The sequence below is a fragment of the Lissotriton helveticus genome, chromosome 12 (genome assembly GCF_964261635.1).
Source record: "Lissotriton helveticus chromosome 12, aLisHel1.1, whole genome shotgun sequence".
Lineage (NCBI taxonomy): Eukaryota > Metazoa > Chordata > Amphibia > Caudata > Salamandridae > Lissotriton > Lissotriton helveticus.
The window spans coordinates 212,977,750-213,005,732 of NC_136073.1; the positions used below are offsets into that span (position 1 = coordinate 212,977,750).

Consider the following 27,983-nt stretch of genomic DNA (forward strand, 5'->3'; position numbering starts at 1 on the left):
CGAACATGAATTAATCTGCATCGAGGCAATGCAAAACCTTCTCATTTATTTCCAGTTCTTCAATTTGAAAAGTAGGAAATTGATAGAGACTTGTTTTTAGTTCCTTTGCATTCTGGTGCTTGTAATTTTGTTTTTCTCCATTCTAATTGCAGAACTACAGGCACTAGAATGCAGAGCTAAAACCCCGACCCTATTAACTTTTAAAACCTTCTATGGGAATAGCACCTTAAAGTAAAAGCACGAACTGTAGATATCTTTTTCCGTGAAACCGGGACACTGTCAAAAATTATCGCCGACTGTGATGGAGCAAGGTTTGGAAACATGCAGTGGATTAGGCCAGGTCCCACTTACCTTCGGACTTAATAGAATTTTAGAAGAAAAACGTCTGAGAAGGTAAAGTTTAACTGGGCAAGGCAACCAGCAGTGTCTCAGGAGGAGGTGTCATCGTCAGGAAGCTGTTGGACAAAGTCCCAGTGAAGATTTCTACATTCAGACACTGCTGGATGCCTTGCCCCGCTGAACTTTACCTTCTCAGGCACTCTTCTTCTAACATTCTTCCAAGTTCGAAGGTAAGTGGAGACTGCGCCCAACCAATCCACTTCGTGCATTTGAATTGTGCTCCATCGTGGTCAGCCATAACTTTTGAGTTTGCCCTGGACTCACATGACTAGATTTCTGCAGTTGGTTAATTGCTCTTTTAGACACTGTTTTACGCTTTACACTTAAAAAAAAATCATAGCTCCAGTTCTACTGATTAGATTCTTGTCATTTTGGTTTCAAATAAATTATTAAAATGTACTTTTAATTTTTTTTAAATTCATATGGGATTTTTCTTACGTTGTGTTTTCACTTTATTATTGTTTTAAGTGCTGCACACATACTTTACACATTCCCTCTAAATTAAGCTTGACTGCTTTGTAGCAAGCTAGCTGAGGGTTGAGCACAGATTAATATGTTGACTTTTTGTGGTTCAGCCTAGCAAGGATTGTAGTTGTTACCTGGGCAGGGTTTCAGCCCCCCTCAACCAACAACCCGATTTCTCACATTTGTGTGCAATGGTAGGATCCAGTACTTGTGTTGGTACAGTACTATACAGTGATTAGTGCAACACTAAAATCCAAGATAAATAGACACCACATTTGACCTCTTTTTAAGATCTCCTTGGTTGTTTTCCTTTTCCAAATGTAAGTTTTTCCTGCCTCCGTTTTGCTGTAATGGAGATGGAGTTGCTCAAGATTGATGACTTCAGCAAGGTGGAGCTGGCAGAAGCTCTTCAAGGAGAGGGGGCTGAATATAGAAAAGAGGGCCACAAATGTGGCACTCCAGAAAACCGTTCCTGAATATGAGGAGGTCAACACAATGCAGTCCACCCCAGAGGAGTCAAAGGATGGCCATCCTGAGGAGGAGGAAAAGGACTTAGATGAGGAGGAGGAGGGCCTGGCCATAGACCCTGAAGTGCAGCAGCCTGAGGAGGAGGACCACTTGGGTGCAGAAATGAAGCCACCTGCCAAACCAGGTATCAGGGTGTCCTCCACACACCCTGTTACCTGGTTGTTTCTGTCTGGTGGACAAGAAGGCTGAGCAAGCATTCAAGCTGCAAATGGCCAAGCTTAAAATGGAGGCACATAGGCTGGCTCTAGAGGGAAAGAGACTGGCTCAGGATAGGAGCCTGAAGGAGATGGAACTGAAAGCCAAGCAATCCAGGATCCAGCAGTAGTGGTGACAACAGCCCAGAACCCTTTGGAGAGGTGAGGTACCGCATTCCTTAAGACCTGGTGCCCAGTTATGTGGTGGGGGTGATATAGATGAATGTTTTTCTGCCTATGAGATTGCTCTGAGGATGCATAGGGTCCCAGAAGAAGATTGGTGAGCTAGCCTGAAAGAAAATATGCCCCCAGTGGAGAAGGACACCCTTCTAACATTAGAGGCTGGGGACCAGAGGAGGTAAGTTCCTGTGAGAGCCATTCTACTCTCTAAGTTTGGGCTGTGGCCTGAGAAGTTTCGCCTCAGGTTCAGGGACAGCCAGAAACATCCAAACCAGTCTTGAGTAGATGTCCTGGTCTATTCCTACAAGGCCTTGAGTGGCTGGGTGAGGGTAAGCTAAGTGAATGATGTTACTGGGCTGTACAGTCTAATCCTGAGGCAGCACATGCTGTGTACTTATTTTCAGAGCTGCACCAACACCTGGTTGATAGTAAGCTCACTGACTCTAGGGAGCTTGCATAGGAGAAAAACCTCTGGATTAGTACCAAGGTGTCTAAGAAGGAACCCAGGAGTGACCCCCAATAAGGGTGGTGCAAGTTCCTTCTAGCAGAATTAGGGGGAGGTCAAGGAAGACTCACACACATCCCAGAATAATGTGGGAGAAGAGGGTTCCCATGCCCTTTCCGAGAAACAGGGAGGATGGACTGGTGGACGTTGGCCCACGGCTTTCAATTTCCTGCCCCGGTCTGTCCTAAGAAAGCACTGACTGGTGCGACCTCCAAAACAGTGGATAATATGGCCTTAGGGTTAAGTAGTCCCAGGGCCAGTGATAGCCATGTCCTAGTGTTTGTTGGGAGGTATACTCAGAGGGTGAGCTGGCGATCCTTGTGGGTGGAAGTCATTACTTCCACCAGGTCACAGTGAATGGGATACCTGTCACTGCTCTGAGGGGTATCTGTGCCAGCCAGACCATGGTAAGGGAAAGGCTGATTTTCCCAGATCAGTACACAGGCCAAGTGTGTAGGTTAACTCAGGACCAGGATTAGGACTTTTTCCACCACATGGCCCTGGTATCCCTGGAATGGGGTGGTGAGGTGACCCAGAGGCGGGCCATAGTTATTCTCCAGATGCCTATTGACTGCATAGTGAGGAATGAGATGCAATCGGTAGTGGGAAAGTTGAGAAGAGGGCCATCCAGGGTTGCCTAAAGCTGAGGCTTCTGGTGATACCACTCCCACACAGAGGGTACAGAGGCCCAGATGGAGGGACAGGGAAGGGGAAAGGCTCATCCTTGATACCTGGGTGCAGGCCCTGAGCTGAATGGCCAGTCTCAGGCTACCCTCGCTGGACTGGTGGGAAGGAGAGTGTGCAGAAGTGTACATAACAACCAGGGCTGTTGCCCCCCACTCTCAGCCCCAGAGGTCAAAGAACCCTGGATGGCATGGGACCTGGCTCTTAGGACCCTGTGCACTTTAATACTGCTAATCAGTGCTAAAGTGTTTGCGCTCACTTCCTAAAATATGGTCACATTCGCTTACACCTGATTGGCATATGTAATTTACTTATACAACCAGGGCTGGTAAATTAAATGCTATGGCATACATGCTACAAATGGCAGGTATGAGAAATATTTAAGGAGCTACTTAAGTTGGTGACACAATGAGTGCTACAGGCCCACAAGTAGCATTTCATTTACCAGCCCTGGCCAAAATAGTATATCACTTTACTAGGGACTTATCAGTAAGTCATCTTCATAAGTGGTGAACTCAAGGAAGGTGAGGATGTCTGCCAGGTCCGTGACAGATATGGGAGTTGATGGATAATCATTCCAGGATGTTGCATGAGAGAAGGGTGGTAGCAGCATAGGAGGCTTGTGCTGGTGATAGGCTGTCAGATTTTCTGTATTTTTTCACTGAAGCACTGAGGTTGAGAACATTGCAGTTGATATAGGATGTGGCATTTGCACTTGTCACTGGAGGGTAGGATCGAAGGTTCTGTCAGAGTACTGATGCAATGTTTGACTGTCTTCAAGAGTGTGCTCTTTTGTCAGGTATTTTGCTGATGATTTGCATGGTATTTGCGTTTTTGATGTGATTAAGTGTCTGGGTGTTTGTTTGGAAATACTTCAGTTGTGTGAGGGCATCTGTGCATCTCACTTTCTTCCATTTTCTTTCCGATCTGTAGATGGTATGTTGGTTGTCAGATGTATCTTTTGTGTGCAAGGGTGCTGATGGATTAGGGCTGCACTTGGCATTTATGGGTAAATGAAATTGTACTCCTGAAGTACAAGTTGAAATACTCATAATTGCCTTACTGAGTTTACCACTGGATATTGAAAGGTTACGGACAGTGCAATAGATGGGTTCAAGCTAAGGTTGTCGATGAAGACACTAAGGAGTGCCCTGCATATGCTGATAAGCCATCCTAGGCTAGAGTGGTGGAAGGATTTGTCACTAGCACCTGAATAGTCTGAGGCTGCCTTGCACAATGCTGTCTAAGGGGAGAGGAGTTAGCCTGACGGCTAAGGCGCTCGACCTCGGACCAGGGGATCTGGGTTCGAGTCTCGGTAACGACGCCAAAACCTCCTGTGATTCTGGGCAAATCACTTAATCTCCCCGTGCCTAAAAATGAAAGTGTGTGTCCTCATGTAAAACGTAACTTGTGCTATGTAAAGCGCTCTGATACCTGATTCGGTTCGGGTCTAGTTCACGCTATGTAAAAACTCTACAAAAAAAAAAAACTTCAGGTTTGTTCACTTTTGGGGTGACCCTGATGTCCTAGTTGAATGTGAACCAGGGTTATGGGGATGGAAAAGGAGTCGATCACGTCCAGTGATATGGGTGGTTTGCATAGAACGGTTAGTCCTAGAAGACAAAGTTGAAGGTGTGGCCTTTGGAATTTTTTGGCTGGATGACAAGATTTATCACATTGAAATAGTCTGTGAGTTTTAGGAGGGCATTCCCTATTTTGTTTGTGCTGGACTGGTCTGGGTTTTTGAAGACAGCAATGAGTGATATGGATATGTCAGACAAATGGGGGAGTGTGAAGGTTTGAGAAAGTGTCTATGAAATCTTTGCTGTGTCCCGGTAGCTTGTAGATAAGGTGAAAGTGGTAGAGTGAGATGCAGAGAGTGGGAAGTGACATTTGAGGAGCTCCATGGTGCTGACTGTTGCTTGCTTGTCTACAGTGCAGAGATAGAAGGTTTTGTGGATGATGGTGAGAGCTCCCCCTTTCTTGTGTGCGTGGTCCACAGGCTAAATGTGGCAAACACAGGAAAAACAACATCTAGGATGCATAAATATGTGGAGGCGAGCCTTGTCTCTCTGTTGAAGAATGAATTGAAGTTGTGATATGTGATAAGGTCTGCGATGTCAGAGGTGTAGAGTACTGAAGAGAACATGAGTTGAATGTTTGGTAGTTTGTAGGTGCTTAGTCTTTACTTTAAGTCATTAGTGGGATGTGTATGAGGTTGGAATTGATGGTCTGGATTTGGTCTGGAGTCTTGCGCTGTGCGTTGTGCTGATTGTGCTGATTTTACAGCACAGGACCAACTTCTGGCGCTAAAAATCAGCCCGAGCAGTTTGATTTAACGCACTCCGCCTCTCATGGAACTCCATGGAGCACAGCAACGTTTTTCCAGCACTTTGCAGAGTTCTGCGTAGCAGAACTCCACAAACACCGCCCAGGCCTACATATGCCATTAGATAACAATGGGGTGACCTAAGAATAATCAGAAGGACCTGGGTAGTTAGTGATACGTAACAACAGTGGTCCTCTCAGTAAGATCCACTCATAATCATAAGGTTTTAATGAATAAACTCATCCTAACGATTTTTTACATCCCCTGGCCTTATAACTCAGAGATGGGAATAGGTGCTATTACTGACTGTAGGGAAGAGTTTGTAATATTGCTGTAAACTTAACATCATACACAAAGACAACACATTTAAATGTATGCATTTTTCTGTATTCTAAAAAACACCAAATATAAATACATTATATATACATCTGGTTGCTCTAAAGAAATATGTGAAGGGGTGCTCAGGATAGAATTGATCGTGTCTGAAGTATTTTAGACAAGAAGAGAAAGAGGAAATAGACCAATATATGTGTCATTCTATATATGTAGCTTGCTTGTGTATACTTATTAGCCCGCATAAGTACAGTCCCTTCTAGACAGGGGTAATCATATTATTAATAATTTCCCCTTTGTGGAAACACTTTACAATCCAGGTTGTGGTTTCGACCTGGCAGGTTGGGGGAGCACTCTAAGACCCAGATGTAGGTCGCCAAATACCGGTCGGTAACGGCCGATTTCGGCCGTTACCGACCGTTATTTGGGATTTGACATGTAGGTGGCCTGAATTGTACCGATTCGGTAAATTTACCGATTCGGTAGAATACCGAATCGGTAAAGTTACCGAATCGGTAAATCCAGATGTAGGTGGCACTTTAAACAGTGCCACAGGCCATTACCGATTCATAATTTACCACCAAATAATATTTGGTGGTAAATTATGAATTTCTGTGTACATGCACATCTGTGCGTGTACACCGGTGCCATGTGGCACACATACATGCCCTAAGGGCATGTATGTGTGTCACATTGCACACAAGCCAGAATCTTGGGTGCAACAGGGTGTCATAGTGACACCCTGTCCCCCTTGTAAAATCGGTAATTTTACCGAATCGGTATTTACCGATTCGGTAATTGCCATTGATTCCAATGGGCCTCAAGGCCCATAGGAATCAATGGCAATTACCGAATCTGTAAATACCGATTCGGTAATGACAAATTTTTACCGATTCGGTAATTGGATCGGTAAAAATACCTACATCCCGATTGCCAGTTCTTAAATACCGAATCGGTATGATTCGGTATTTAAGAATCGGTAATCTGGGATTACCTACATCTGGCCCTAAGCCTCTAAAGCATGTCTTCATCTGGACTAGATACTCTTTAGTGATAGGGAGCAACCTGGAAACCGCTTCCGGTGTCAGGACTGTAGATTTAAACAATAAATGAGGGCCATGTGGCTCCTAAACTGTAGTGGATGTAATATAGCCCTTAAAGCAAATACATGCTGTCAACCTTGTAGTAATCATAATTACATCTAATCATGCACCAAGAGTCAGTTGATGTCTGTTTGACCAGGCTCTTGTTGCAGGCTTATCACCAAACTTTTTGCTTCCTTCCTCCTATTTTTCTGACCTGTTTTGTTGGCTTTAGGACTCTGGGCACTTTACCACTGCTGCAAGGGATAGTACTCCTATAGGCTATCATTGGAGCTGCCTTGTAAAATTGTAAGTGAAACTTTCAATTGGGAACAGCTAGAGATTTGAGAGCATATGTATCAAGCCCTTTTCCCGTTCGCAAACTGGCCGATTCTCAGAATCTTCCCGTTTGCGAACGTGAAAAGGCCTTTTCGGATGTATCATCCCAAAAGGGAATCGCAAATTAGAGAATCGCAAAATTAGCGATTCTCTATTTTGCGACTGCATTTAAGGAATCACAAATTGCAATTCCTTAAATGCAATGTATGAAGCACAGAATGCATTTTTCAAAGTGCCATGTGGCGTACATACATGCCCTTAGGGCATGTATATGCGCCACATGTGTACACATACATATTTCAGGGGTGCAACAGGGTGTCCTTTTGACACCCTGGCACCCTTGAAATTGCATTCTCAATTTGTGATTCTCTAATTGTGAATCGCAAATTGAGAATGTCTTCCCATTCATTCCTATGGGAAGGTATTCCTTAATTGCGAATCGTGATTTGCGATTCGCAATTAAGGAATATTAGGGAATCACAATTATTATTGCAATTCCTATTTACATAGGGCCTTGTTTATGAAGGCCTTGCGCCGCCAGTGCGTCACTTTTTCCCATGTTAAAAGTGACGCACCGGCGGCGCAAGGCCTTCATAAATAAGGCCCATAGCATTTTGCCATTCCTTAAAAGCAATTCGCTAAAAATCGCTATTAAAGAATCGCAAAAGGGCTTGTTCATACATATGCCCCTTGGAGATTGGGCTTCCTGAAATCTTTTAGTAAAGAAGGTTTTTAAATTGTGTGTTTGAAAATGTCACTTTTAGAAAGTGGGCATGTTCTTCTTTAACCATCCTGTGCCTCTGCCTGCCTGTGCAATCAATGGCTGGTTTAGATTGACAGGGGCGTGTTTGTGCATTCATTCCAGACACACAAGGTGTGCCCTGCATATGCTGATGAGCCATCCTGGGCTAGAGTGGTGGAAGGATTTGTCACTAGCACCTGAATAGTCTGTGGCTGCCTTGCACTATGCTGTCTTCACTCCCTGTAGTGTGGCTGGACCAGGGAGGAAGGACAGAACTGATTTTACTGAGCAAGAGACATTTTCTGACAGACTTCAAAGGGAAAAAGGGGTATAAGTATTTGACCTAGGACCCAAGAACTTTAGATTACTTCTAGAATCAAGAGAATCCTCTGCCAAGTAGAAGAGCTGAAAGCTGTGAGGAGGAGACTGACCCTTGACTGTGTGTTGATTTGCTGGTTTGGCCTGCAGTTGCTGCTTCTGCCAATGAGAGGACAAAGTCTGGACTTTGCTGTGAAATCTGCTTGAGAAGAGTTTCCAAGGGCTTGGGTGTGCTTGCCTTCTGTTCTGAAGTCTCAAGGCTCTCTTCAGCCAGCACAGTGGGCATTGCAGGTATGTTGCTGCATAGTACATTTCATAATTGGGGGCTCCCAGCCCCTCCCGTCAATGGACACTTTATTTTGTGTAGTGCCACCCATCTTCTGCCCTCTCCCCATATCAAATCTGATAAAAGTCCATGGGGGTCTTTAAAGAATTGTGCAGGATGCTTGTCCGGTAGGGCAGCAAAAGAGTACAGCAGAAGTGACACTATCAGCATTTTGGCTATCGCCACTCAGCCAAGAGGAGATAAGAGATGACCAGCAGCAGAGGGATCCACAGATCGAACCAAGTGACTTATATAGATTAACCTTTATCAGTTTATCATCAGTATGGTATAGGTTTACTCCCAGATATTTAATCATGCCAAAGTGCCATTCTAGTCTAGACTGTATACAAGTCTATCTACAGTGTTCAGGTATTGGCATTAGAGAGAATATACTGGATTTAGTCCAGTCAACTCTCAGGCCTGATATATTCTCATATTTGCCTTTATCAGCACATGGAGGGAGTTGGCTGCATTGTGGAAGTAAATTAGGGCATTGGTGGCCCAAAGGGGCACTGCATGCCACCCATCAAATTCCAGTATGCCCCATTGTTGGGCCTCGGTGCGTAATAGGCACACCAGTGGTTCCATTGCAAGGGCAAATATCAATGGTTAAAGTGGACAACCTTGCCTTATGTCCCTTTGCAATTCAAATCAGTCTGGAATTACATGCCCTGTCTTAATTCTTGCAGTAGGTTGGCTATATATTGTTCTCACCCAGCCGATGAAGTTCAGTCCTAGCCCCATTTCTGTCCGCACTGCCAATAGGTACTTCCATCTAAGGGTTTTAAATGCCTTTTTTATGTCCAGCAATACCACTAGATGGTCTCCATCTTCCCCCAAACCAGCCCACATCAATCCCATTAAGCGCCGGATGTTTAGAAAGGTGTCACGTTCTGGTATGAAACCATTTTAGTCCATATGAACCAATGTACCAATGACAGGTATCAATTTATTGGCCAGCAATTATACCAGTATTTTATAAGCCAGATTTAGAAGCGACAGAGGTCTGCATGACTTCATGTCTATTGGGTCATGCTCTGTTTGGGGAGCACCACTATCAAGGCCTCTTGGAGAGATTCTGGAAGCCTACCCATATCTTGGACTCAATATAAACTTCCAGTAATTTCAGGAGAACAAGTGTTACATGCCTAGCATAGTTTTTGATTGGGAAGCCATCGGTGTCCAGATTATTGTTTCGGGTTATTTGCGTTATGGCTCAGAGTAGTTCTTCCATCTGAGGGGGGGCCATCTAGCTCCTCGCGCTGCTGTGGGTCTAATCGAGGAAGGAGGATTGCAGACAGGTAGTCGTGTATTTGGTCAGTAGTTGAGCGAACATCTGCTGCTTATAATAAATGATAGTACTGTGCAAAGGCAATATTAATGGCCATTTTAGTCTTGTATGTGGTACTGCCAACAGACTCAATAGTTCCTATTGGGGTGCGGGCCGAGTCTCCCCTCAGCAACCACGCCAGCAATTTAGCTGCACACTTGCCCTTACCATGTTGCCTGGCCAAGTATTGTGCATAATCTAGTTTTCCTAGGCATACTTCCAGGTCAGCATGAGTATGTCTAAGGTCCTTGAGTTGTTTTAGCCTTTCGAACTGTTTTGAGACGAAGTAAGTCACGTTCCGAGGCCAATATGTCTGTGCACCGGGTCTGTCTAACGCCTCATGCAGTGGCAATGCAGTGTCCAGGCATCATCTCTTTAAGTGCCATCAATTCCAGTGTCCTAGAGGGTATAGAACCCACATTGACATCAATATATTGAGTAAGGTGTGTCATTGCATTGCGGAACGGTGCATCCTGAAGCGCAACTGCATTCAGTCTCAAGGCTGGTATGGTAGCGCAAGCCTTACCACACCTCACCACCACTTTTAATGGACAATGTTCAGACAGTGAACTTTGCTAGGTACTCCACTGCACCCAGTCACAAACCCAGTGATTCACTGCAGAGGAATAATTCTAGTCTTGTATGTATATCATGAGCAAGAGAGGGAAAGGAATACTCTATGTGGTCTGGGTGCAACAAGCGCCATATGTCAAGGACTCTTCTGCTATGCATCCATTTTTAGAAGTTGAGAGTCACTGTATGGCAGGGTGCACCCAGTAGTGGTGGGATGGATCTGTCTTTATTCACAATTGGGGCACAATTAATGTCACCCACTAGAAGCATGTGGATTGCGGATTACACATAAGGGACACAGTTAAACTGTCCAAGAAGGGAAATGTTGTGTGTTTAGGGCATATACTGCTATGAATGTATGCGGGGGGCATTCAGGTGGCCTTTTACAACCACATAAGCTGCCTGCCAAATCAATTCTCTAAGAGATTCCCATACAAATGCCTTAACCCGGAGATATCCAGATCAACACTCCCCGTGCATAAGCTAAGAAGGTGGTGCTATAAACCTGCTTTTTCCTTCCATCACGCGCATTCTGTAGCTCCGTTTGTACTAGGTGGGTCTCCTGTAAGTAAGCTATGTGTACATGATAACGGCAGAGGTATGCATACACTCGGTGTCTCATTTTGGGGGCAGCCATGCCCCATACATTCTGTGTCATTGTATTAGAAGTAGGTTGTGTGGAGTCAGTAGTAGTTCCCATCAAGTTTGTCTTTGTAATCCACTAGTTCCCTTCCCAAATTCCAAAAGCACTAGAATGTCAAAGTGTAGGTTCCCCTGTGTGTCTCTAATGCTTCTGTTGGTGCATAACAGTAAAATGAATGTGTGACAAATATCGGCTCCTCCAACATCTCAAACACATTTGTAATAACAACATAGCCACATTCATACACCTGGCTGAGTGCATGTTATGCACCCAGCCATATAAGAACAGCATATCCATGCATGCTACATTAGCCTTTAGTTCAATACTCATGTCCAGTTCAGAAAAAAAGGGTGCATGTTAAGGACCAATATGCAGTCCAGCCTGTTGATCCCTATTCACAAGAAGTATCCTCTGCTTCTCCCCCAGCCCCATGCTCTCCCCAGCTGACCACAAGGGGGATCAGGAACAGCAAATCCTGATGCTAGCAATTGACCGCAGGTGGCAAGGCCCCTTCATCACACTAAGACATGTGCCAGTCTAGGTGTCAATGCTGGCCCCTGTCATTCTGTCTCACCAAAAAACCCAAGTCCAGTGCTGTCCCCCTCTGAGTCCATGCCATTCTCCGATGACAAGGCACCAAATAAGTTTTTCCCAAGCTGAAGAACCTCAGCCACCACCTACACCTTCTACTTGGCTGCCTGCTCATACTTGGAGTGGACACACAACCTTTGTTGCCTCTGCCACCTTTATCATGGGTTCCCCATCCTGTCATCGGCAAGAAGATGGATGTTGGAATTTCCATGCCTTTCGTGGACAGCCAGGACCATGCCTCCTTTGGCTTCTGGAAAAGGTGCAGTTTTTTACCCTCCACTATTCTCAACTTGGCCGGAAAATGGAGAGCAAATTTCAGGCCTGTCAGGTGCAATTGTTATTTGATGATTGTGTAGGTATTATGTCATTGTTTTACCTCTGCCGTGTAGTCTGGGTAAGCTGAGATGTTACTGCCCTCATATTGCCATGGGCCCTTGGTCCTAAACAGTTGCAGAAGTATGTCTCTATCTCTTTAATTAAGTAAATCACCGGGCGAGGTGGGGCTCCAGGCGGCAGACACTGTCCCGGAATCTCATGGACCCTTTCAATCGAGAAGAGTTTTGGAACCCTGCCCACCAGGATGGTAGCCATCAGCCATTGCTCGAGGAAGAGTTCAATATTTAGGCCTTCTGTGCATTCAGGGAAGTCAATTATTGTGCTTCCAGCGCCCCTCGGTTTCCTCTGCTCACATTTGCAAGGATATTATATCAGCTTTCGCTGTCTGTAATTGGGCATGGACCTCCTTCAGTGTGGGATTAATTGTGGTAATAGCAGGCTTCATGTCGTCAACCCATTCTGCCAATTTTCTTTGATCTGCGCTGAGTAAGTTCACGTCTAATGACACTGCATCTATTTCAGTTTCAAGTGAGGTTTTGGTGTTGAGATCCACGTGTAACATTCTTTCAAACGGCTCTAAGTGCTTTTCCAACGTGGATTCAAGGTAGCTCAGGGCACATCCCTATGAGACAAAGATGATGCATAGTCCATAATGTTTTGAGCAGGGGGTGGGGGGTTATTCATTTTGGGCTTTCCCATCATGTGGCACTGTTCTGCGTGACCTAGAGGCCTTAGTTTGCACAATAGATGGCGTTCCCTAATGATAGCCAACACCACAAAGCCACGGCACAACCATCGAGTGATAGCCCTCACTCCTAATAACAACACAGCCACCCATGAGGCAAGGAACATGGGTCTCGCAGGCGACAGCCTATGGGGCTCAAATATTCACTCCAGTAGTTCGGCCCAACTAGGGCAACAGCTATGGGTGCACGTAGTCAAGGAGTGAGCCTACAATGAAGGACCACAGATCCGTACATTTACGGTACCGCTTGCCTAAACTCCATTTCTCAATCTTGTCCCAATGGAAAGTTATAATTGTAAGATGTTGCAAAGTAACTCCCATTTTAGCCTATGGGAAAGATAGCCTATCAATAGTGAAAAACGAATTTGGCAGTATTTCATTATCAGGACATGTCACACACACCAGTACATGTCCTACCTTTCACATACACTGCACCCTGCCCATGGGGGTACCTTGGGCCTACCTGAGGGGTACCTTATATGTAAGAAAAGGGAAGGCTAGGGCCTTGCAAGTGGGTACACTTGCCAGGTTGATATGGCAGTTTAAAACTGTGCGCAGAAACTGCAGTGACAGGTCTGAGATACACTTACAGGGCTTTCTTATGTGGGTGGCACAACTAGAGCTGCAGGTCCACTAGTAGCATTAGATTTACAGCCCCTGGCACTGTACTAGGGATTTACCAGTAAATCAAATATGCCAATAATGGATAACCAATCAATTATCATAATTTATACAATGAGCACTTGCATTTTGGCACTGATCAGCAGTGGCTAAGTGCCCAAAGCAGCTAGAGCAGCAAAAACTAAATCCAGCACACAGCAAAAATACAGGAGGCAGAGGCAAACAGACAGGGGAAACCACGCCAAGCCAGGTCTAAAAATCACACATTATTATTAATGCACAGAAATGTAAACTTAAAACAACCCCACGATTTTAAGGTCAAGTGTGTTGCTGTTGCTATGTGCCAGGTGGCAGATCAGTTGGGATAGATAATTTATTTTAATTTCGATGAGAGGGGTTCTTATTCATGTGTAAGGAATGTGAAAGTCACTTAGGAATATATTGGTGGACTACTATGTCAGCACAGAGGTCACACAGTCATGCAGTTTTCGAGGAATCTAGTGTTGTATCCTGTTGATCCATAATGGAAGTGGAAGCACAGTTGAATCTCAGGATTTCTTCTTTCTAAAACAATTGCACGATAAATTGTCTATAAATAATATCAAGGAGCGATGTGCGTTTCACTAGACCAACATGCTTATGCAAGCATCTGAGGAACTGTGTCTATACCTCTATACCTCTTTGATTACTCTGAATACATAGGAGTGTTTTTAATTTGAGTTGTTCTCCAAGTGATTTGTACACACGCCATCTACTGCATGTTGGTTATAGTCACATTGAGTAACTATAGTGCATTAGTCCTTTCCTTGAATATTATTTTTTTCGTACCTCTGTTACTGGCTTTGATTACATAGATTTCTTCTACATCTACACTTTCAATTCGAGTGGATTTCTAAATTCTCTTCTTCATCTAAACATTCGCTTATCCTTTGCAGTCTTCGGCCTTCAATTTAATTTTCTTGTTTTATTGCTATTACTGTGACCAACACCTTTGCTTCTTTTTATGATTCGATCTCGGCTTTTACTTGAGCACACCGGGCTTAATTACCTTATTATGCCTTTAACAAACTGTGTACAATCTCAACTGATGGTTTGATTTAAGCTTGAGCACTAAGGATAACATGTAACTACAAGTGATTATTTCATGACCTGTGACCTCTGGAATGAGCTGTAGCAGTTGATTTTGATTCTGTACTGAAGAAGACCACATTAATTTCAGAATTGGGATCAAAACGTCAACATTACATTCATGATTGTTACACAGATCTGTAACTACTCGCTTTTATTATATGTTTCTAATTGTCTTTTACTTATATGACACCTTCGTTCACCATTCCACAGGATGACATTATCCAAACCACCATGTAGGACACACAGCGGCCTTGCTTCCTTCAGTCTCCCATTTTCATGATTTGGACAGAGGACAAATGCTTGTTTGATTCACATCATAATTTTCTCAAACTGCAAACAATGCCTTGCCAATAAACAAAATGTCAGAATTTGTACATAGCAATAACCACTCCTGAATGCAATACATTTTGGAGCAATTCAACATTGATAAAGACAGTTGAGAATTTGTATATGAAGCAAAGCAACAGTGTTGCCAGCAGAGTTTTGCACAATCTAGGGACATTGAAGTGTACCAAAGAAGATACCCCCGTCTACTCCAGCGTTCCTGCTCCCACCTCTTCCTGCTTCTGGGAATCCAAAATGGCTCCTGCTCCGTGCGCAGCTCAGGTTCATAGCGTTCTTTTGGTTAGATGGTTGGTTTGAAAGGAGGTTGGTCAGTCGTCAGTTTTAAAAAAATGATACATTGTTCCTTGTGTTCTCATTTGTGAACAGGGAGCACCTCACGTGCTGTATAAATACATCAGTCACTCCCTGAGCTCAGATTACACTGAACATTACAAACCGAAATCATTCCTTGTCCAGTTCAAGAGCCCATCAGCTACATATTTTAAAGGGATTGGGAAAAAGGGTTATTATTAACAGTAAGGAGTGATTCCAAGACAGGACTTCCTTTGAAAGGATAAGAGCTATCAAGACTGGCTAACAGTGAGACTGTTCTTCAAAGTATGAACCACGCACACAGTGACTGTCACTGTTCTCTAAGAAGCAGCATTCAAAACCAGGAACACTAAACAAACTCAATATTGCAGCCCTTGCTTTTTAAGTAATTAAGAATTTGCTTATTTTACTTATTTGCTGTAAAAGTAGCAGCTGTTTATAAAAAAGTGTTGTTTCAAGTTCAAACGGATCTAAAGTTATAAAACCCATTGCATTCAGGGTGCAACACCAACCATGACACGTCGAAAAGTATTGGTCCTCTCATCAGTTACTGACTGTGTTATCAGGCATCTAAAAAGGTGACAATTTTAATTACATGCTACAAGGACCCTATGTTCAGTCCCGTTTTTTGAACATAAGATTCAATCTGGTCGTGGAGATTCTCTTGTCACTCATAATCTCTCCCTTGTTCAGATGCAATTTGTATGGAGTTTGTGTGAGTTTGAATGTGTTTGAATGGTTTTTGTGAAATTGATGTATTTATATGATCTTTCCAGGGGTCTTTTTGTTAAGTAAATGTATACATGTAAATATGTGCTGTGTATCTGATGTAATCGCAGGATTGATTTCGCTTTCTGTGATGTATACACACTTTCAGAAAAAGGTTTTTTTTTTTAAAAGAAGGAAAAAATAAAATGTTATAAAGTATATAAATAAATGAAATAATAAAAGAAATGAGAATTACATTTCAAATTATCACTGTTTAATGTATTGCGTCAAGTAGTGATTGAGTGCTCATTGCAATAGACTGATAGGACACGAGGGAGTGTCCCTAGTGTTTCATGCTACAAGGATCACCAGCTGATTGCGTGAGGAATTATGTTTGTTTGCTGGAGGAGAGAAAGACTGTAAGAACTTGAATGTCATTTAAATGGTAGAATAATTATTCCTTCCTTCTGACACCATCCCCCAAGGCTGTATTATTTTTTAAGGGGAGGCGGTAAGCGGCTCCCAGACCCTGACCTCTTACGTACCATGGAAACCCCATCCCCAGGGCTTTTTAATTAAGGGGAGGGGGCACGTGGCCCCCCTCCCAGAGCCTTTATGACCCTGGGGACCCCATCTCCCAGGTCCTAATGTGGGTTCCCCGGTGCCCACGCAAGGCACCCACAACAAACAACGTGGGGAGCCCCTAGACCCCCTCTGTCCCGCCGGCTCTCCACATGCATGAACCTATTTTAGGTGTATCAGGGGCCAGCACAGCTCCCGCCTGGCAGGGACAAGTTTTTTTGCTGCTCCTGCTGGGCAGGAGCAAACTGAGTTTCCCTAAATGGGCAGGGAAACAAATGTCTGCTCTCACCTGTCTGGAGCATTTTTGAAGCTCCCACTGGGTGGGAAAAGAGAAGTTCTACCTGCCCGCGCTCTTGCAGGCAGGGAAACGGTGTCCCTGGGAACTTAAGAGGCATAGGGAGGGGGCCACACCCCCCATTAATATTTACGCTGACGCAAAGGGATGGGGTCCGCAGGACTTTGATGGACTCAGGGAGGAAGTGCTGTGCTCCCCCTCCCCTTTAACATTCATGCCAGGCCCCAGTGGATGGGGACCCTGAGGCTGTAGACAGCTTGGGGTGGGGGTGCTGGGCGCCCCCCACCCCTTTCTTAAAGATGTTGGGCCCCAGGGGATGGAGTTCCTGGGGCTGTAATCAGCTTGGAGAGGGAGGCCGCAAGCACTTCCCTTTCCCCAATAAGTATTTTAATTGACCCCCGGGCTGTGGTCCACCCAGGAGGTGATTTTATTTTTTTTAAAAACATGGCAGCTGCTATTTTGTTTTCTTTTTACAGGACCTTGCGACAAAAGCCTATTTTCTTTTTTCTTTTTGGCCCCTCCAAGAAGGCCTTGGCGGGCAGGGTATCACTACCCTACCCTCATATTTAATTTTAAAAAAAAACTATTTTCAGGTCAGGGGACAAAGCCCCCCGGAGTCTTGTAATGGCTACCACAACAGTTTTGTTCATGCTGGAACCAGCCAATCAGAGCTCTTGCTCCGACAGGAGCCTCACTCCTATGGGAATGAGGTGGCCCTAAGGAATAAAAGTCTCCCTTTGCCTATCAGAAAGCTCTGTTTTTTTAAGGATTTCTTGTCAGACTCTCACAAGAGTCTCCCGAACTCAACCGTTGAGATATACAAATATGATTGAACCTTAATTTCTCAAAAACTGCTGAACGTATTTACATCAAATCACAAAAAGCATGTTTATAGGACCAAATCTATATTTCTGACAATTTTAGTGTTATTCCGTTCAGTCACCTGTAGCCCTTTAACAGAAATCCCTAAGGAAAATATATGGTAATTTTGCATTCTGCCCCCACCACCTATTTCACGCATCCCCCATACCCCCTGCTTGATGGATCACCCTGAAACTTTCCATGAAGAAACAAGGTGAAAAAGTGAAGTTTTTTTGCAAGGTTTGGGAAGATTCCTTAAATGGTGCCAACGTTATTAACAAACCCAAAAAGACATTTTCAATGGAAACACAGACCTAACTATAACTATGCAGAAGTGACTGCCACTGGGTAATAAACATATATTGCGGTATCTTGTCTTTTTCTCTACTTTGTCCTTTCTCTGTGTCCTGTCCTCTGCTGCTCTGCCAGTCTCTGTGATGTCATGGAATGTTGCCTCTGTGTATGTTCAAGTGTATCTGTCAGTTTACTATGTAGGCTGAACTGCAGGGTTGCTGCTCCCGGTGGGGCTTTCCATCTTATACCTGATTACTTTGGATTACAATGCTGCTTATCCTGTAACTTCATCTTGTAAATAAAGCTACATCCTGGATACAGCTACAACAGGGTTTGCGTTCCTTCTTAAGATTTTACACTGGCGACGAGGATACCTTCAGATGCTCCGGGCAGGTACTAAGTACTTCACTGGGCTCTATGAGACACACTTCAACAACATCACAGCCTGTAAAGCATTGGTGAGATGCCTACGTGGCTGCTATGGACCAAAGGGCAGCAACAAGCTAGTGGTAAACTACTTCGGGAAGATTTTTCTCACATCTGATGCACCAACAATACCAAAGGAGTTGGAGATCAAGAATCCAGCAGCCAAACTGCTGCGAACAGCATCCGAATCGCAAGAGCAAGAAGTGGGTGATGGCATCAACTTTGTTGTTCTCTTGGCAGGAGGACTTTTGGAAAATGCAGAGGGGCTGCTGAACCTTGGGTTGCCTGTATCTGATGTCACGGCTGGGTATGAGATGGCCTCCAAGGAAGTTTTGAAGATCCTGAAGAGTGTTTGCTGCTCATCAGTGGCGGACATCACAGATGTGCTCCAAACGGCCCGGGTTCTTCAAACTGTGATTGCCAGGGTGTTGACTGTTTATGAAAATATTATATCTAAGCTGGTGGCTTAGAGCTGCATTTCTGTGCTGCCCCAGAGAGACAGTTCAATGCATACAATGTCAGGGTGTGTAAGATCATTGGGGCAAGCATCCTCCATTCTTCTCTTCTGGAAGGCATGGTTTTCAAGAGGACGGCAGAGGGCCTTGTTACCAGTGTTATGGATGCCAATGCTGCTACCTACTCTTGCGGTTTTGGCATGATGAACACTGAGACCACCGTACTGCTGGAGAGTGCTGCAGACCTCATTAGCTTTGGCAGTTGTCAAGAAGACCTTATGGCAGTACTGGTGCTGTCCATCGCCAACACTGGGGTTAACATGATTGTAGTAGCTGGCAAAGTGGAGGATCTGGGCCTCTATTACGCTGACAAATACAAACTGATGGTGGTCATGATGACATCCAGGAATAACATGAGACACCTTGCCAAGGCAACAGGGGCCACCATCCTACCCCAGCATGGACATGCTGCTGCCTCCCGGATTAACAATGACCAGCAAAGACAGGCAAGTGAAAAGAGGTACGGGCATAGCAATCATCCACAAGAACAACATCTCCATCACAGAAACTTCCTCCTGTCTGTACAGCTCCTTTGAATGTCTCTAAGTCATCATCAAAACACACGACACCAGGCCTACACTTTGCCATCTTCTATATCACCCCCCAGGCAACTCCTCAGAATTCGGTGTTCACCTTTTCGACCCGATTGCCCATTGTGCACTCGGCAACTCTAACAACATGAATCTGGGCGACCTCAATCTAAGACGGAACTAAATAAAAACCCGCTCATTCAAACCCTAAACAACCTACGACTAGAAAACAACCTAACCCAACACTGCTCAGAAGAAACTCATCATAGAGGAGCAATCCTCGACGCAATTATAGCCAGAAGAAATGCAATCTCCATCGACCACTTCCTCCCCGTTGACTGGTCCGATCACCACATAGTTCTTTTTCACATCAACCATGTGACCTTGTCCAATCTAATCCCCAAGCAAGACCCCCCAAAGTGGGTCAGGAACACAGCCCAGATCCCTCGAGCTGACCTGGAAGAAAGAATTAGCTTGCTCCTCCCCAACACCACTGACCACCTCTCAAACTACCGAACTCACCTCTCTCTACAACTCCAATTTGACGCGCACCCTGGATCACTTGGCCCCCCTGAAACAAAGAAAATCCAGGATCATTCCCTCCAGATCATGGTTCTCCTCTGACATCAATGAAGAAAGAAGGCAGCTAAGAGCCGCAGAAAGAATCTGGAGGAACAATCCCTCTGCCCTGGTATACAACCTTTACAATGAAACTTTTACAACGAACTACCATTACAACACAACTTTTACAACGCAAACTATTACAACACATTGCTCTGGGGGGTGCTCTAGGATAGGGAATAGGTTAATTTACTATCCAATAACCTTCCCTACTATCCACGGGGACTGGAGTTGGAATAGTAAATTAAACTATTCACCATCCAGCGCCCAAAAGCATTATGCGTTGAAATGGTATGTGTTGTAAAACTTACGATGTAAAGGTAGGCGTTGTAAAGGTAGGCGTTGTAACGTCATACATCCCTCTGCCCTCCATCGTGCTCAACTCCAAGTAGCACGCAGGATGTACAAAAAACACATTAAGAACAAAAAGACAGCTTTCTTCTGCTCTGTGCTAAATACCGCAAAAAACGCCCCAAAGAACTTTCCAATATCTTCAGGAATCAAACCTCTAAACCTATACCCTCCTCAACACAGGCATCCAAAGAATGACGCAACAACTTTGTCATCTTTTTCAATGACAAAATCGCCACGATAGATCTCTCACTTGGCTCAAATCTCATCCCCTCCACCGAGATCAAATCGACCGAAACTCTTGTCAGCGCCTCCTTGAACCCCCCAAAACATTGGTCCTCCTTCATTCTTATCCAGGAAGCAGAGATAGTCAAACTAATCTCCAATGCTAAACCCTCATCCCACGCCCTAGATCAGCTACACCCTCACCTGGCCAAAGACCTGAAACTTGTCCTAGCCCCGCTATGGTGCAGGATCATTAACAGCTCACTGAGCTCTGGAATCGTACCTGACTGCCTCAAAGTAGGCCAAGTCAGGCCACTGCTAAAAAAACAGGCTAGACACTGAGGATCTGAATAACTACAGACCTGTATCGAACCAACCTCTTTTGTCCAAAATCCTGGAAAGATTTGTACTCCCTCAGTTGACCCAACACTTGGATAATATCAATCTCCTAGATCCCCATCAATCGGGCTTTAGAAAATGCTGCAGTACCGAATCTGCAATCCTCAATGTCATAGACGATCTACTCAAGTCACTTGACTCTGATCAATGCTGCCTTCTCACCCTCCTAGATTTATTGGCAGCAATCGATACAGTTGATCAAAAATTGCTCATCAAGATTCTACAAGAAAGGTCGGTCTTCAGGAGACGGTCCTCCACTGGTTCTCTTCCTTTCTCCACAACCGCTCACAAAGAATAAAAACTTCGAGTCCGACCTCCATCCCGTTATCAGGGGGGTTCCACAAGGGTCAGTGCTCTCCCCTCAGCTTTTCAACATTTACATTGAACCCCTCACCACTCTACTCAGGAAATCCAACATCCCCTTTCACTGATATGCAGACGACACGCAGCTCTATCTGGAAACCACCTCAATTGACGACATCCAGAGACTTAACACCATGCTCAAGGAGGTTCAACACTGGCTCACAAGTAATCACATGAAACTCAACCAAGAGAAAAGGGAAATACTCTTTATATCCAACAAAGATGAAAACCCCCAAATCGAAGAATGGCTCAAAGCCATTGACGCCCTCAATGGTAACCTCACCATAGCGGATTCAGTAAAATCTCCAGGGATCACCCTTGACCCGAAACTGGACATGAAGAAACACATTACAAAATCTGTTAAAAGTGCTTTTCTCAACCTGAAACTACTATACAAAATAAAACCCACCAAACGCACCAAAAATCTGGAACTCCACCCCCCCACATCAGAACAAACCCCTCATTTCCAATATTCAAGACACTACTCAAAGCCCTCTTCCTCAACCGCTCTTGAACGAACCGATAGAGCCAAGGAAGTTCCTTAGCCGACACTCCACCTTACCTTAATTTTGGGACTGATGATACTGATTCGGATCAAGAAAACTTTCTGTGTATGAACCAATTGAACAATGAACACGCTTGGATGATCGTCTGGTTTGTCTTGCAGCCTCTGCCCCTTTGCCCCTTCGCTTATGTACCTGTTCCCTCCCCTGTTTCAAAACAATAAGGGGGCCCAGAGAAGTCGACCAGGGAGCTCGGGAATCAATATTTTAAACAACAGTGATCCCTAGAACAAGGATTAATTTCTTAAATGAATATAGACTCAAAGGTAGCTATATTTTGGGGACATGTCCAGCCGGACAAAGGTCTAATTTTTACTTGATCAATGATATTCGAAAGTTTTAACAAAACAATACATAAAGTGGGACACAAGCCTGTGTCCTAGTTAGCAATACACAAACAGGAAGGGAGGGAACCAGCAGGGGGTTCAGGCACAGCTAACGGTTTGTTACACAAGGAAATGCACAATGACACAACAAAGCAACAAGTCGCGGGTTACACCTTTACACTTTCAATGAACCATTGTTTTGACATGTATAAAGTGCTTTTTAGGTGTCGACGCCGTTTCGATCCATCCATGAGAATATCTGGATCATCATCAGGACATGGGATACATGCCTATAATTGTATTAGCCTGTTTATCCCAAGGATTAAGGGCTTATAGGTACGCTCATGGGGAGAAATTTTAGGGGCTGTCCAGCCTAGGGAAGTTGTTCAGAGTAGTATGCAGGGCCAATGTTCAGGGCGCAATGGCGATGGTATAATCAATGGTGTTCAAGCTGTAGGCTGGGATAGCGCACGTGTGGCGGGAGCCTAGAAGGGGGTAAGATGTCAAGAAATTTGGTTGTTGGTTAGACCGTCACAGGGCGGGAGGCTCCGAGGCTGGAGCGGAGTAACCCCTTACCAGTGGGATGAGCCGGCGAGAAGCGCTTGATTTACTAGTTAATTGAGGACACAATATTTTCCACGCATTGCATATAGCTACTTATAGGTCTTGTCCTACTGATACCATCAGGCAACTGGTTTTAAAAACTGAAAGGCTTGGTACAGAGGTACAATAAATAAAACGAATATTGTTGCGTGCACTGCATCACCAAATGCGATGCAGTGCGCACAACGAAATTAGTTTTATTTATTTATATATTTACTTACCTGTTAAAGTCAGTAATCCATACATTACTACTCGTCCCCTTCCCCACGTCACCGCCCGGCAGGTACTCCCACTACCGGCCGCGGCTGGATACACTTGAACATACACAGAGGCAACATTACATGACATCACAGAGACTGGCTGAGCAGCAGAGGACAGGACACAGAGAAAGGACAAAGTAGAGCAAAAGGCAAGATACCACATATATCTATCTATCTAGATCAGGGGTCTCCAACCAGTAGCTCGGGAGCTACTGGTAGCTCACCAGCACCCTTAAAGTAGCTCTCAGAGTTGGAGCCAAACCAAGCCGATCTCAGAGATTCTGTGTGTATTAAAGAAGGCAGCACTACTCGTTTCATTACCCGTAAGACTTCCAAACCGATGGCAGGGCCTCTTGATAACATTCAAACACACACTGTGTTGGCCTATCAATCAATCAAACAGGGATTTATAGAGCGCACTGGGGGTGGGGGATTTGGGCAGCTCCGGTCATTCGAAAAGCCAGGTCTTGAGGCTCTTCCTGAATGCTTGCAATGTGGGGCTTCATCTGATGCTGAGGAGGAGTTTGTTCCAGATCTTGGCCACAATGCAGGGGAAGGATCTGCCTCCTGTTCTGGCTCTGTGGATGCGGGGGATTTCGGGCAAGGCCTGGTCAGCGGAGCAGATGTTTCTTTTGGGGGCGTAGAAGGAGATTCTTTCGTTCAGGTATTGGGGTCCGGTGTTGTGGAGGACTTTGTAGGTGTGTGTTAGCAGCTTCAAGGTCACTCTTTTTTCGACGTGAACCAGTGGAGGACTCATAGGAGTTAGGGGATGTGGTCTTGTCGTGGGATGCTGTGGACGAGTCTGGCTGCGGGGTTCTGGACGGTCTGGAGTTTGTGGAGTAGAGATTTGTTGATTCCGGCGTAGAGGGCGTTCCCATAGTCCAGCCTGCTGGTGATGAATGCGTGGGTGACGGTCTTCCTGGATTCGGGGGGGGGGGGTCCATTTGAAGGTCTTGCAGAGGGTGTTGAAGCATGTGGAGGCTACGGTGTTGGCCTATGGGTCTGCCACATGAACCATCTTTATCCACTTTAAATCTGCCTAAGAAGTAGATGGCTTATGTTAAACGCCCTGCTCTATCCAAAGAATAGTAGCAGCAGTAACCAGGGCTGACCCACCAAAGTGTGTGACTGCAAGAACTAGAGTGAAAATGTGTTAGTTGGGAACATGATCAACCAAAGAGCTGAGGAGGAGGATGCATCCAGGGCAGAGAAAGTTAGAAGTCTCACATTCAATTTTGTGTGGGTGTGTGACATTGTGTCCTTCCCTAATAAACACTATTGATTCCTTAAAGCTACTCCTAGTGTCAAGGACTGCCAAATATGTATGCTGGTCCCCACCATAAGAGTATTATCTCTGACGCAATTGAGCCCGTTCATGGTATAATTGTGCCATAGCCATAACATTTTCATCCTTGACTATTTTGTGCATACAGGTCTAGTAATTACATACCTGCTGCCATCACTGACATATAAAGAGCATGACTGGCCTGCTTTTAGCCCATCCTGACAGAGTGGCAACCGCTTCTCCCATAATAATGGCCATAACTAATATATGTTGGGCATCCAGCTGTGGCACAGTGGTAGCCCTAGTTTAATGATGGGCATTATTAGCATAACAGAGGCATTCGTAGTCTTATGGTGAGCAAGCATGGCCTATGATTCCAATACCTGGGTATTTTAAGCAGAATTTGTCCATGAGAGACATTTTTACATGGCGGTACTCAATGAAAACGAAAAGCTGATGTTTAGCGACTGTGTATTTTCTAACAAGGAAAATTGATTTGATTTTTAAAGGAAAAAATTGTTTTTTCAGAAAGATATTTCTTCTGGAAAATTGAGTTTGATTGCTCAAAGTGGAAAGTGATTATGATAGAAAAATATGTGTATTTTCAAAAACTAATATACTAATGAATTCAAAATATTCCAATTCTAAAACTTAAAGTTGTTAGCTGAATGATAATTCAATTTGAGTTGGGGAGACTTATTGCTGTGGTAATACCCTTTGTGGCTCACAGTATGTGATGATTTGAATTTTACTTGATTACAAGCATTTAATATTGATAAAAGTTTCCCTAGCATTCTGCTGATAACTTCACCTGGAATGTTTGAGTGGTTACTACTGATAATCATGCTTAGGGTGGTCAGAGTGTAATGTTAATACATATCATCAGCATTTTACAGTGATAAAATATGCTAGTAGCTCGGCAGGACTTTCCTTGAGCAGAATTAGCTCTCACTACAGAAAAGGTTGGAGACCCCTAATCTAGATAGATAGATAGATAGCTAGATAGATAGATAGATAGATACTTTTCCAGTAGTGAGAGGGACGCAAGTTCTCTTTGCTTAGTCACGTGCACTTGTTAAAGCCTGGAATATTGATTATACTGTGCCACAAGGTCTGCTGAACGCGCATTGCATTTATTGCTTATTGGGACCGAGGTTCTTTACGGCTAGGGTGACCAGACGTCCCCGTTTTCCCAGGACGGTCCCCGTTTTTGGAGAATTGTCCCCGTGTCCCGACACTTTTCTCCAAGTGACTCAAATGGCCCTGTTTTCAAACAGTGTCCCTGTAAAACACAGAAATGTCCCCGTTTTTCATTGTTCCGGTTGAGCATGCGTACCCGTGCTCTCTTTTTTTGCAACTATATGCTATAGTACTTAAAAGTGTAACTGTAATAAAAAGTATTAATGCTGCTGCATAAAGGAGAAGGGTGCCAATAAAAGACCTCGGATTTGTTATCTGTAATGCTTCATCATCTCGGTCTGTGGAGGGAGCTGTCGTAGTCATTTTTCTATGTCTGACAGCTAATTAATTATGTTGATGGTTACTGAAAAACGTAGTCCTACTTCTATGTCTATGACCTGTCCCCGTTTTTAGGTCTCGCCTGTCGATGCGCATGCGCATCGAGCAAGGCGAGAGTATTGCGAGTTATCCACTCTTTATCCACACTGCAAGGAATCGTGGCGATTCCTTGCAGTGCCCGTGACTTTTAAGCTCAATGCGCATGTGCATTGAGCTTAAAAGCGCGTGCACAGCCGCCCGCATTCCTCCGACACCTTTGAAGTGAAGCTTAGCTTCACTTCAAAGGCCCGGCTTCTTCACACCCACATGCCGCTCTGCCCCACTCAGCCCCCTCCCCTGAGTCATCCTGCCTGCCCAGACTTCTCCTCCCCCCTAATTACATCCCGCTTTCACACTCGTTCGTTGCATGTGAAAATATTCAAAAAACGTGAAAACATATTTTATTCATACTGTAAAAGCAAAGTAATGCATTTAAAGTTGGAAACCCTTCATTTACATGTTCTAGTAGTTTTGCTGATTTAACTGTTGTGGCTTCATTTGTTGTCCATTATTTAACCATCTTGTGGTCCGGACTCGTAAACATATTCTGCTTTTCAGTAAAACTTAAAATGTGGGAATCAGCCATAAGCAAGTCTGAAAAGCCTCGCGGTGACGTCATCATAAAGCAAAGAGCTTCCAAGTTTAATAGGATTGATTGATGCAACATTTATTAAGACTTGCGTTAAACTTGCTGGTCACAGATGTGTACCATCAGTAGGGCCTGCTCCGCCTTTCATCCATCCTCCTGAGATAGATGTGAGGCACACAGGCAGGTAATATTAACGTGGTATTTACAGTTCTTTTTTAAGTTCAAATAGTTTGGCTTTTACAGTTCAATAAAGCAAAAATACACTTTGGAAGCAAACGCTATTTAGAGAAAGAAAAAAAACTTTTGTAGCCTGTGGTCGAACAACCCGTGGCGTTTGTGACCTCCACTCACACCCCCTGGGGCGCAGCACTTCCTTTCCAAAAATGTGAATGAATAAATACGTCCTTCCTGGTAACCTCGCGGGCAGAGGATCCCTGCACAACCACAGAAACAACACAACTTCCGCTGCACGCGCACTTGTGCAACCCGTGCCTGTCCGGGGGACATTGCGTCATCCTGTCACCAGAATAGTAGGCCTGTTTTGCAGCATGAAAATAATTCACAGGGACCCTCGCCTGCCATGGCACAGACTTCCAGAGGTTAGCTTTTTTTTTTTTTTTTTTAAATCATTATTTTGGTGGTTGTATAGCGCTTGTTGTTATTTTAGGCCAGCCTCTAGGCGCTGAAGGCGGGATTAGGGACCATCCGGCTCCGTGGTCTCCCAATGTGGACATAGATAGCCCAGTTCATTTCAGCCCCTCTCAGGACACTGACACGACCCCTGCGCCTAAATACACGCCGCGACGCCCGTTTCCAGGCGCATGCCATACGCAGAAAGACACGTTTTGCATTTTTGAAAGTTCAGCTGCTACTAACATCCCTCCCCCCGCCTCCCCGCCCCGGTGGACCGGGTCCAAATTCACATTAAAGACGCCCAGAACTTCTGTTTGTCAAATGCGCTGGCGCCTCAGGAGCAGTAAATATGTTTACATTATAAAGCGCTTTTACGAACGGGTCGGGGCGGCCCTCCCGCTTGCTGGGAAGTATACACAACACCTAACAAAGGGTCCTGTCATCAGGCAATAACTCCCTAGTGCCAGTTCAATTCACAGTTGCGTCACATCATTCATCACATCATTCATAGAAAGACTTGTCTTGGAAAACAAATAACAAGATGACAATTTGAGGGAAGTTAAGCATTTTAATGTAATCTCTTCAATCAAGCCACTTCGTCTAATTCATGACATTGCTGATTTAGGTCAATGACGACTTAACGTCAGTTTTTTTTTCTCCCCCAAAAAGATATTTCACAAATCAGCAGCGAGTTGTTAGGGGTACAAAGGAAATCTTCACACTCTTTTTATACACTTCACTTTTGTGCTAGAAATGCCTGGATTTGACAGACACCTTCCATGGTTTCGTGTAGTGTTTGCTGTAGTGTTATATTATGTTGTTATATATTTATACAGCGGGATCACCAATTCCTTGCCGTCTTGGCGCTCTGTTCAAACCCCAGTCTGCAGCTGTGATTCATCCATCACAGTTTCTGCATTGCAGATTTTGTTGCACGGCCACATTGC

The 27,983-nt window shown here is 44.6% G+C and overlaps 1 pseudogene; it reads left to right on the forward strand.

Moving 5' to 3' along the window:
• Positions 1-1,888: 1,888 nt before the first annotated feature.
• On the forward strand, positions 1,889-19,267 carry LOC144799230 (T-complex protein 1 subunit theta pseudogene; annotated as a pseudogene).
• The last annotated feature ends 8,716 nt before the right edge of the window (positions 19,268-27,983 follow it).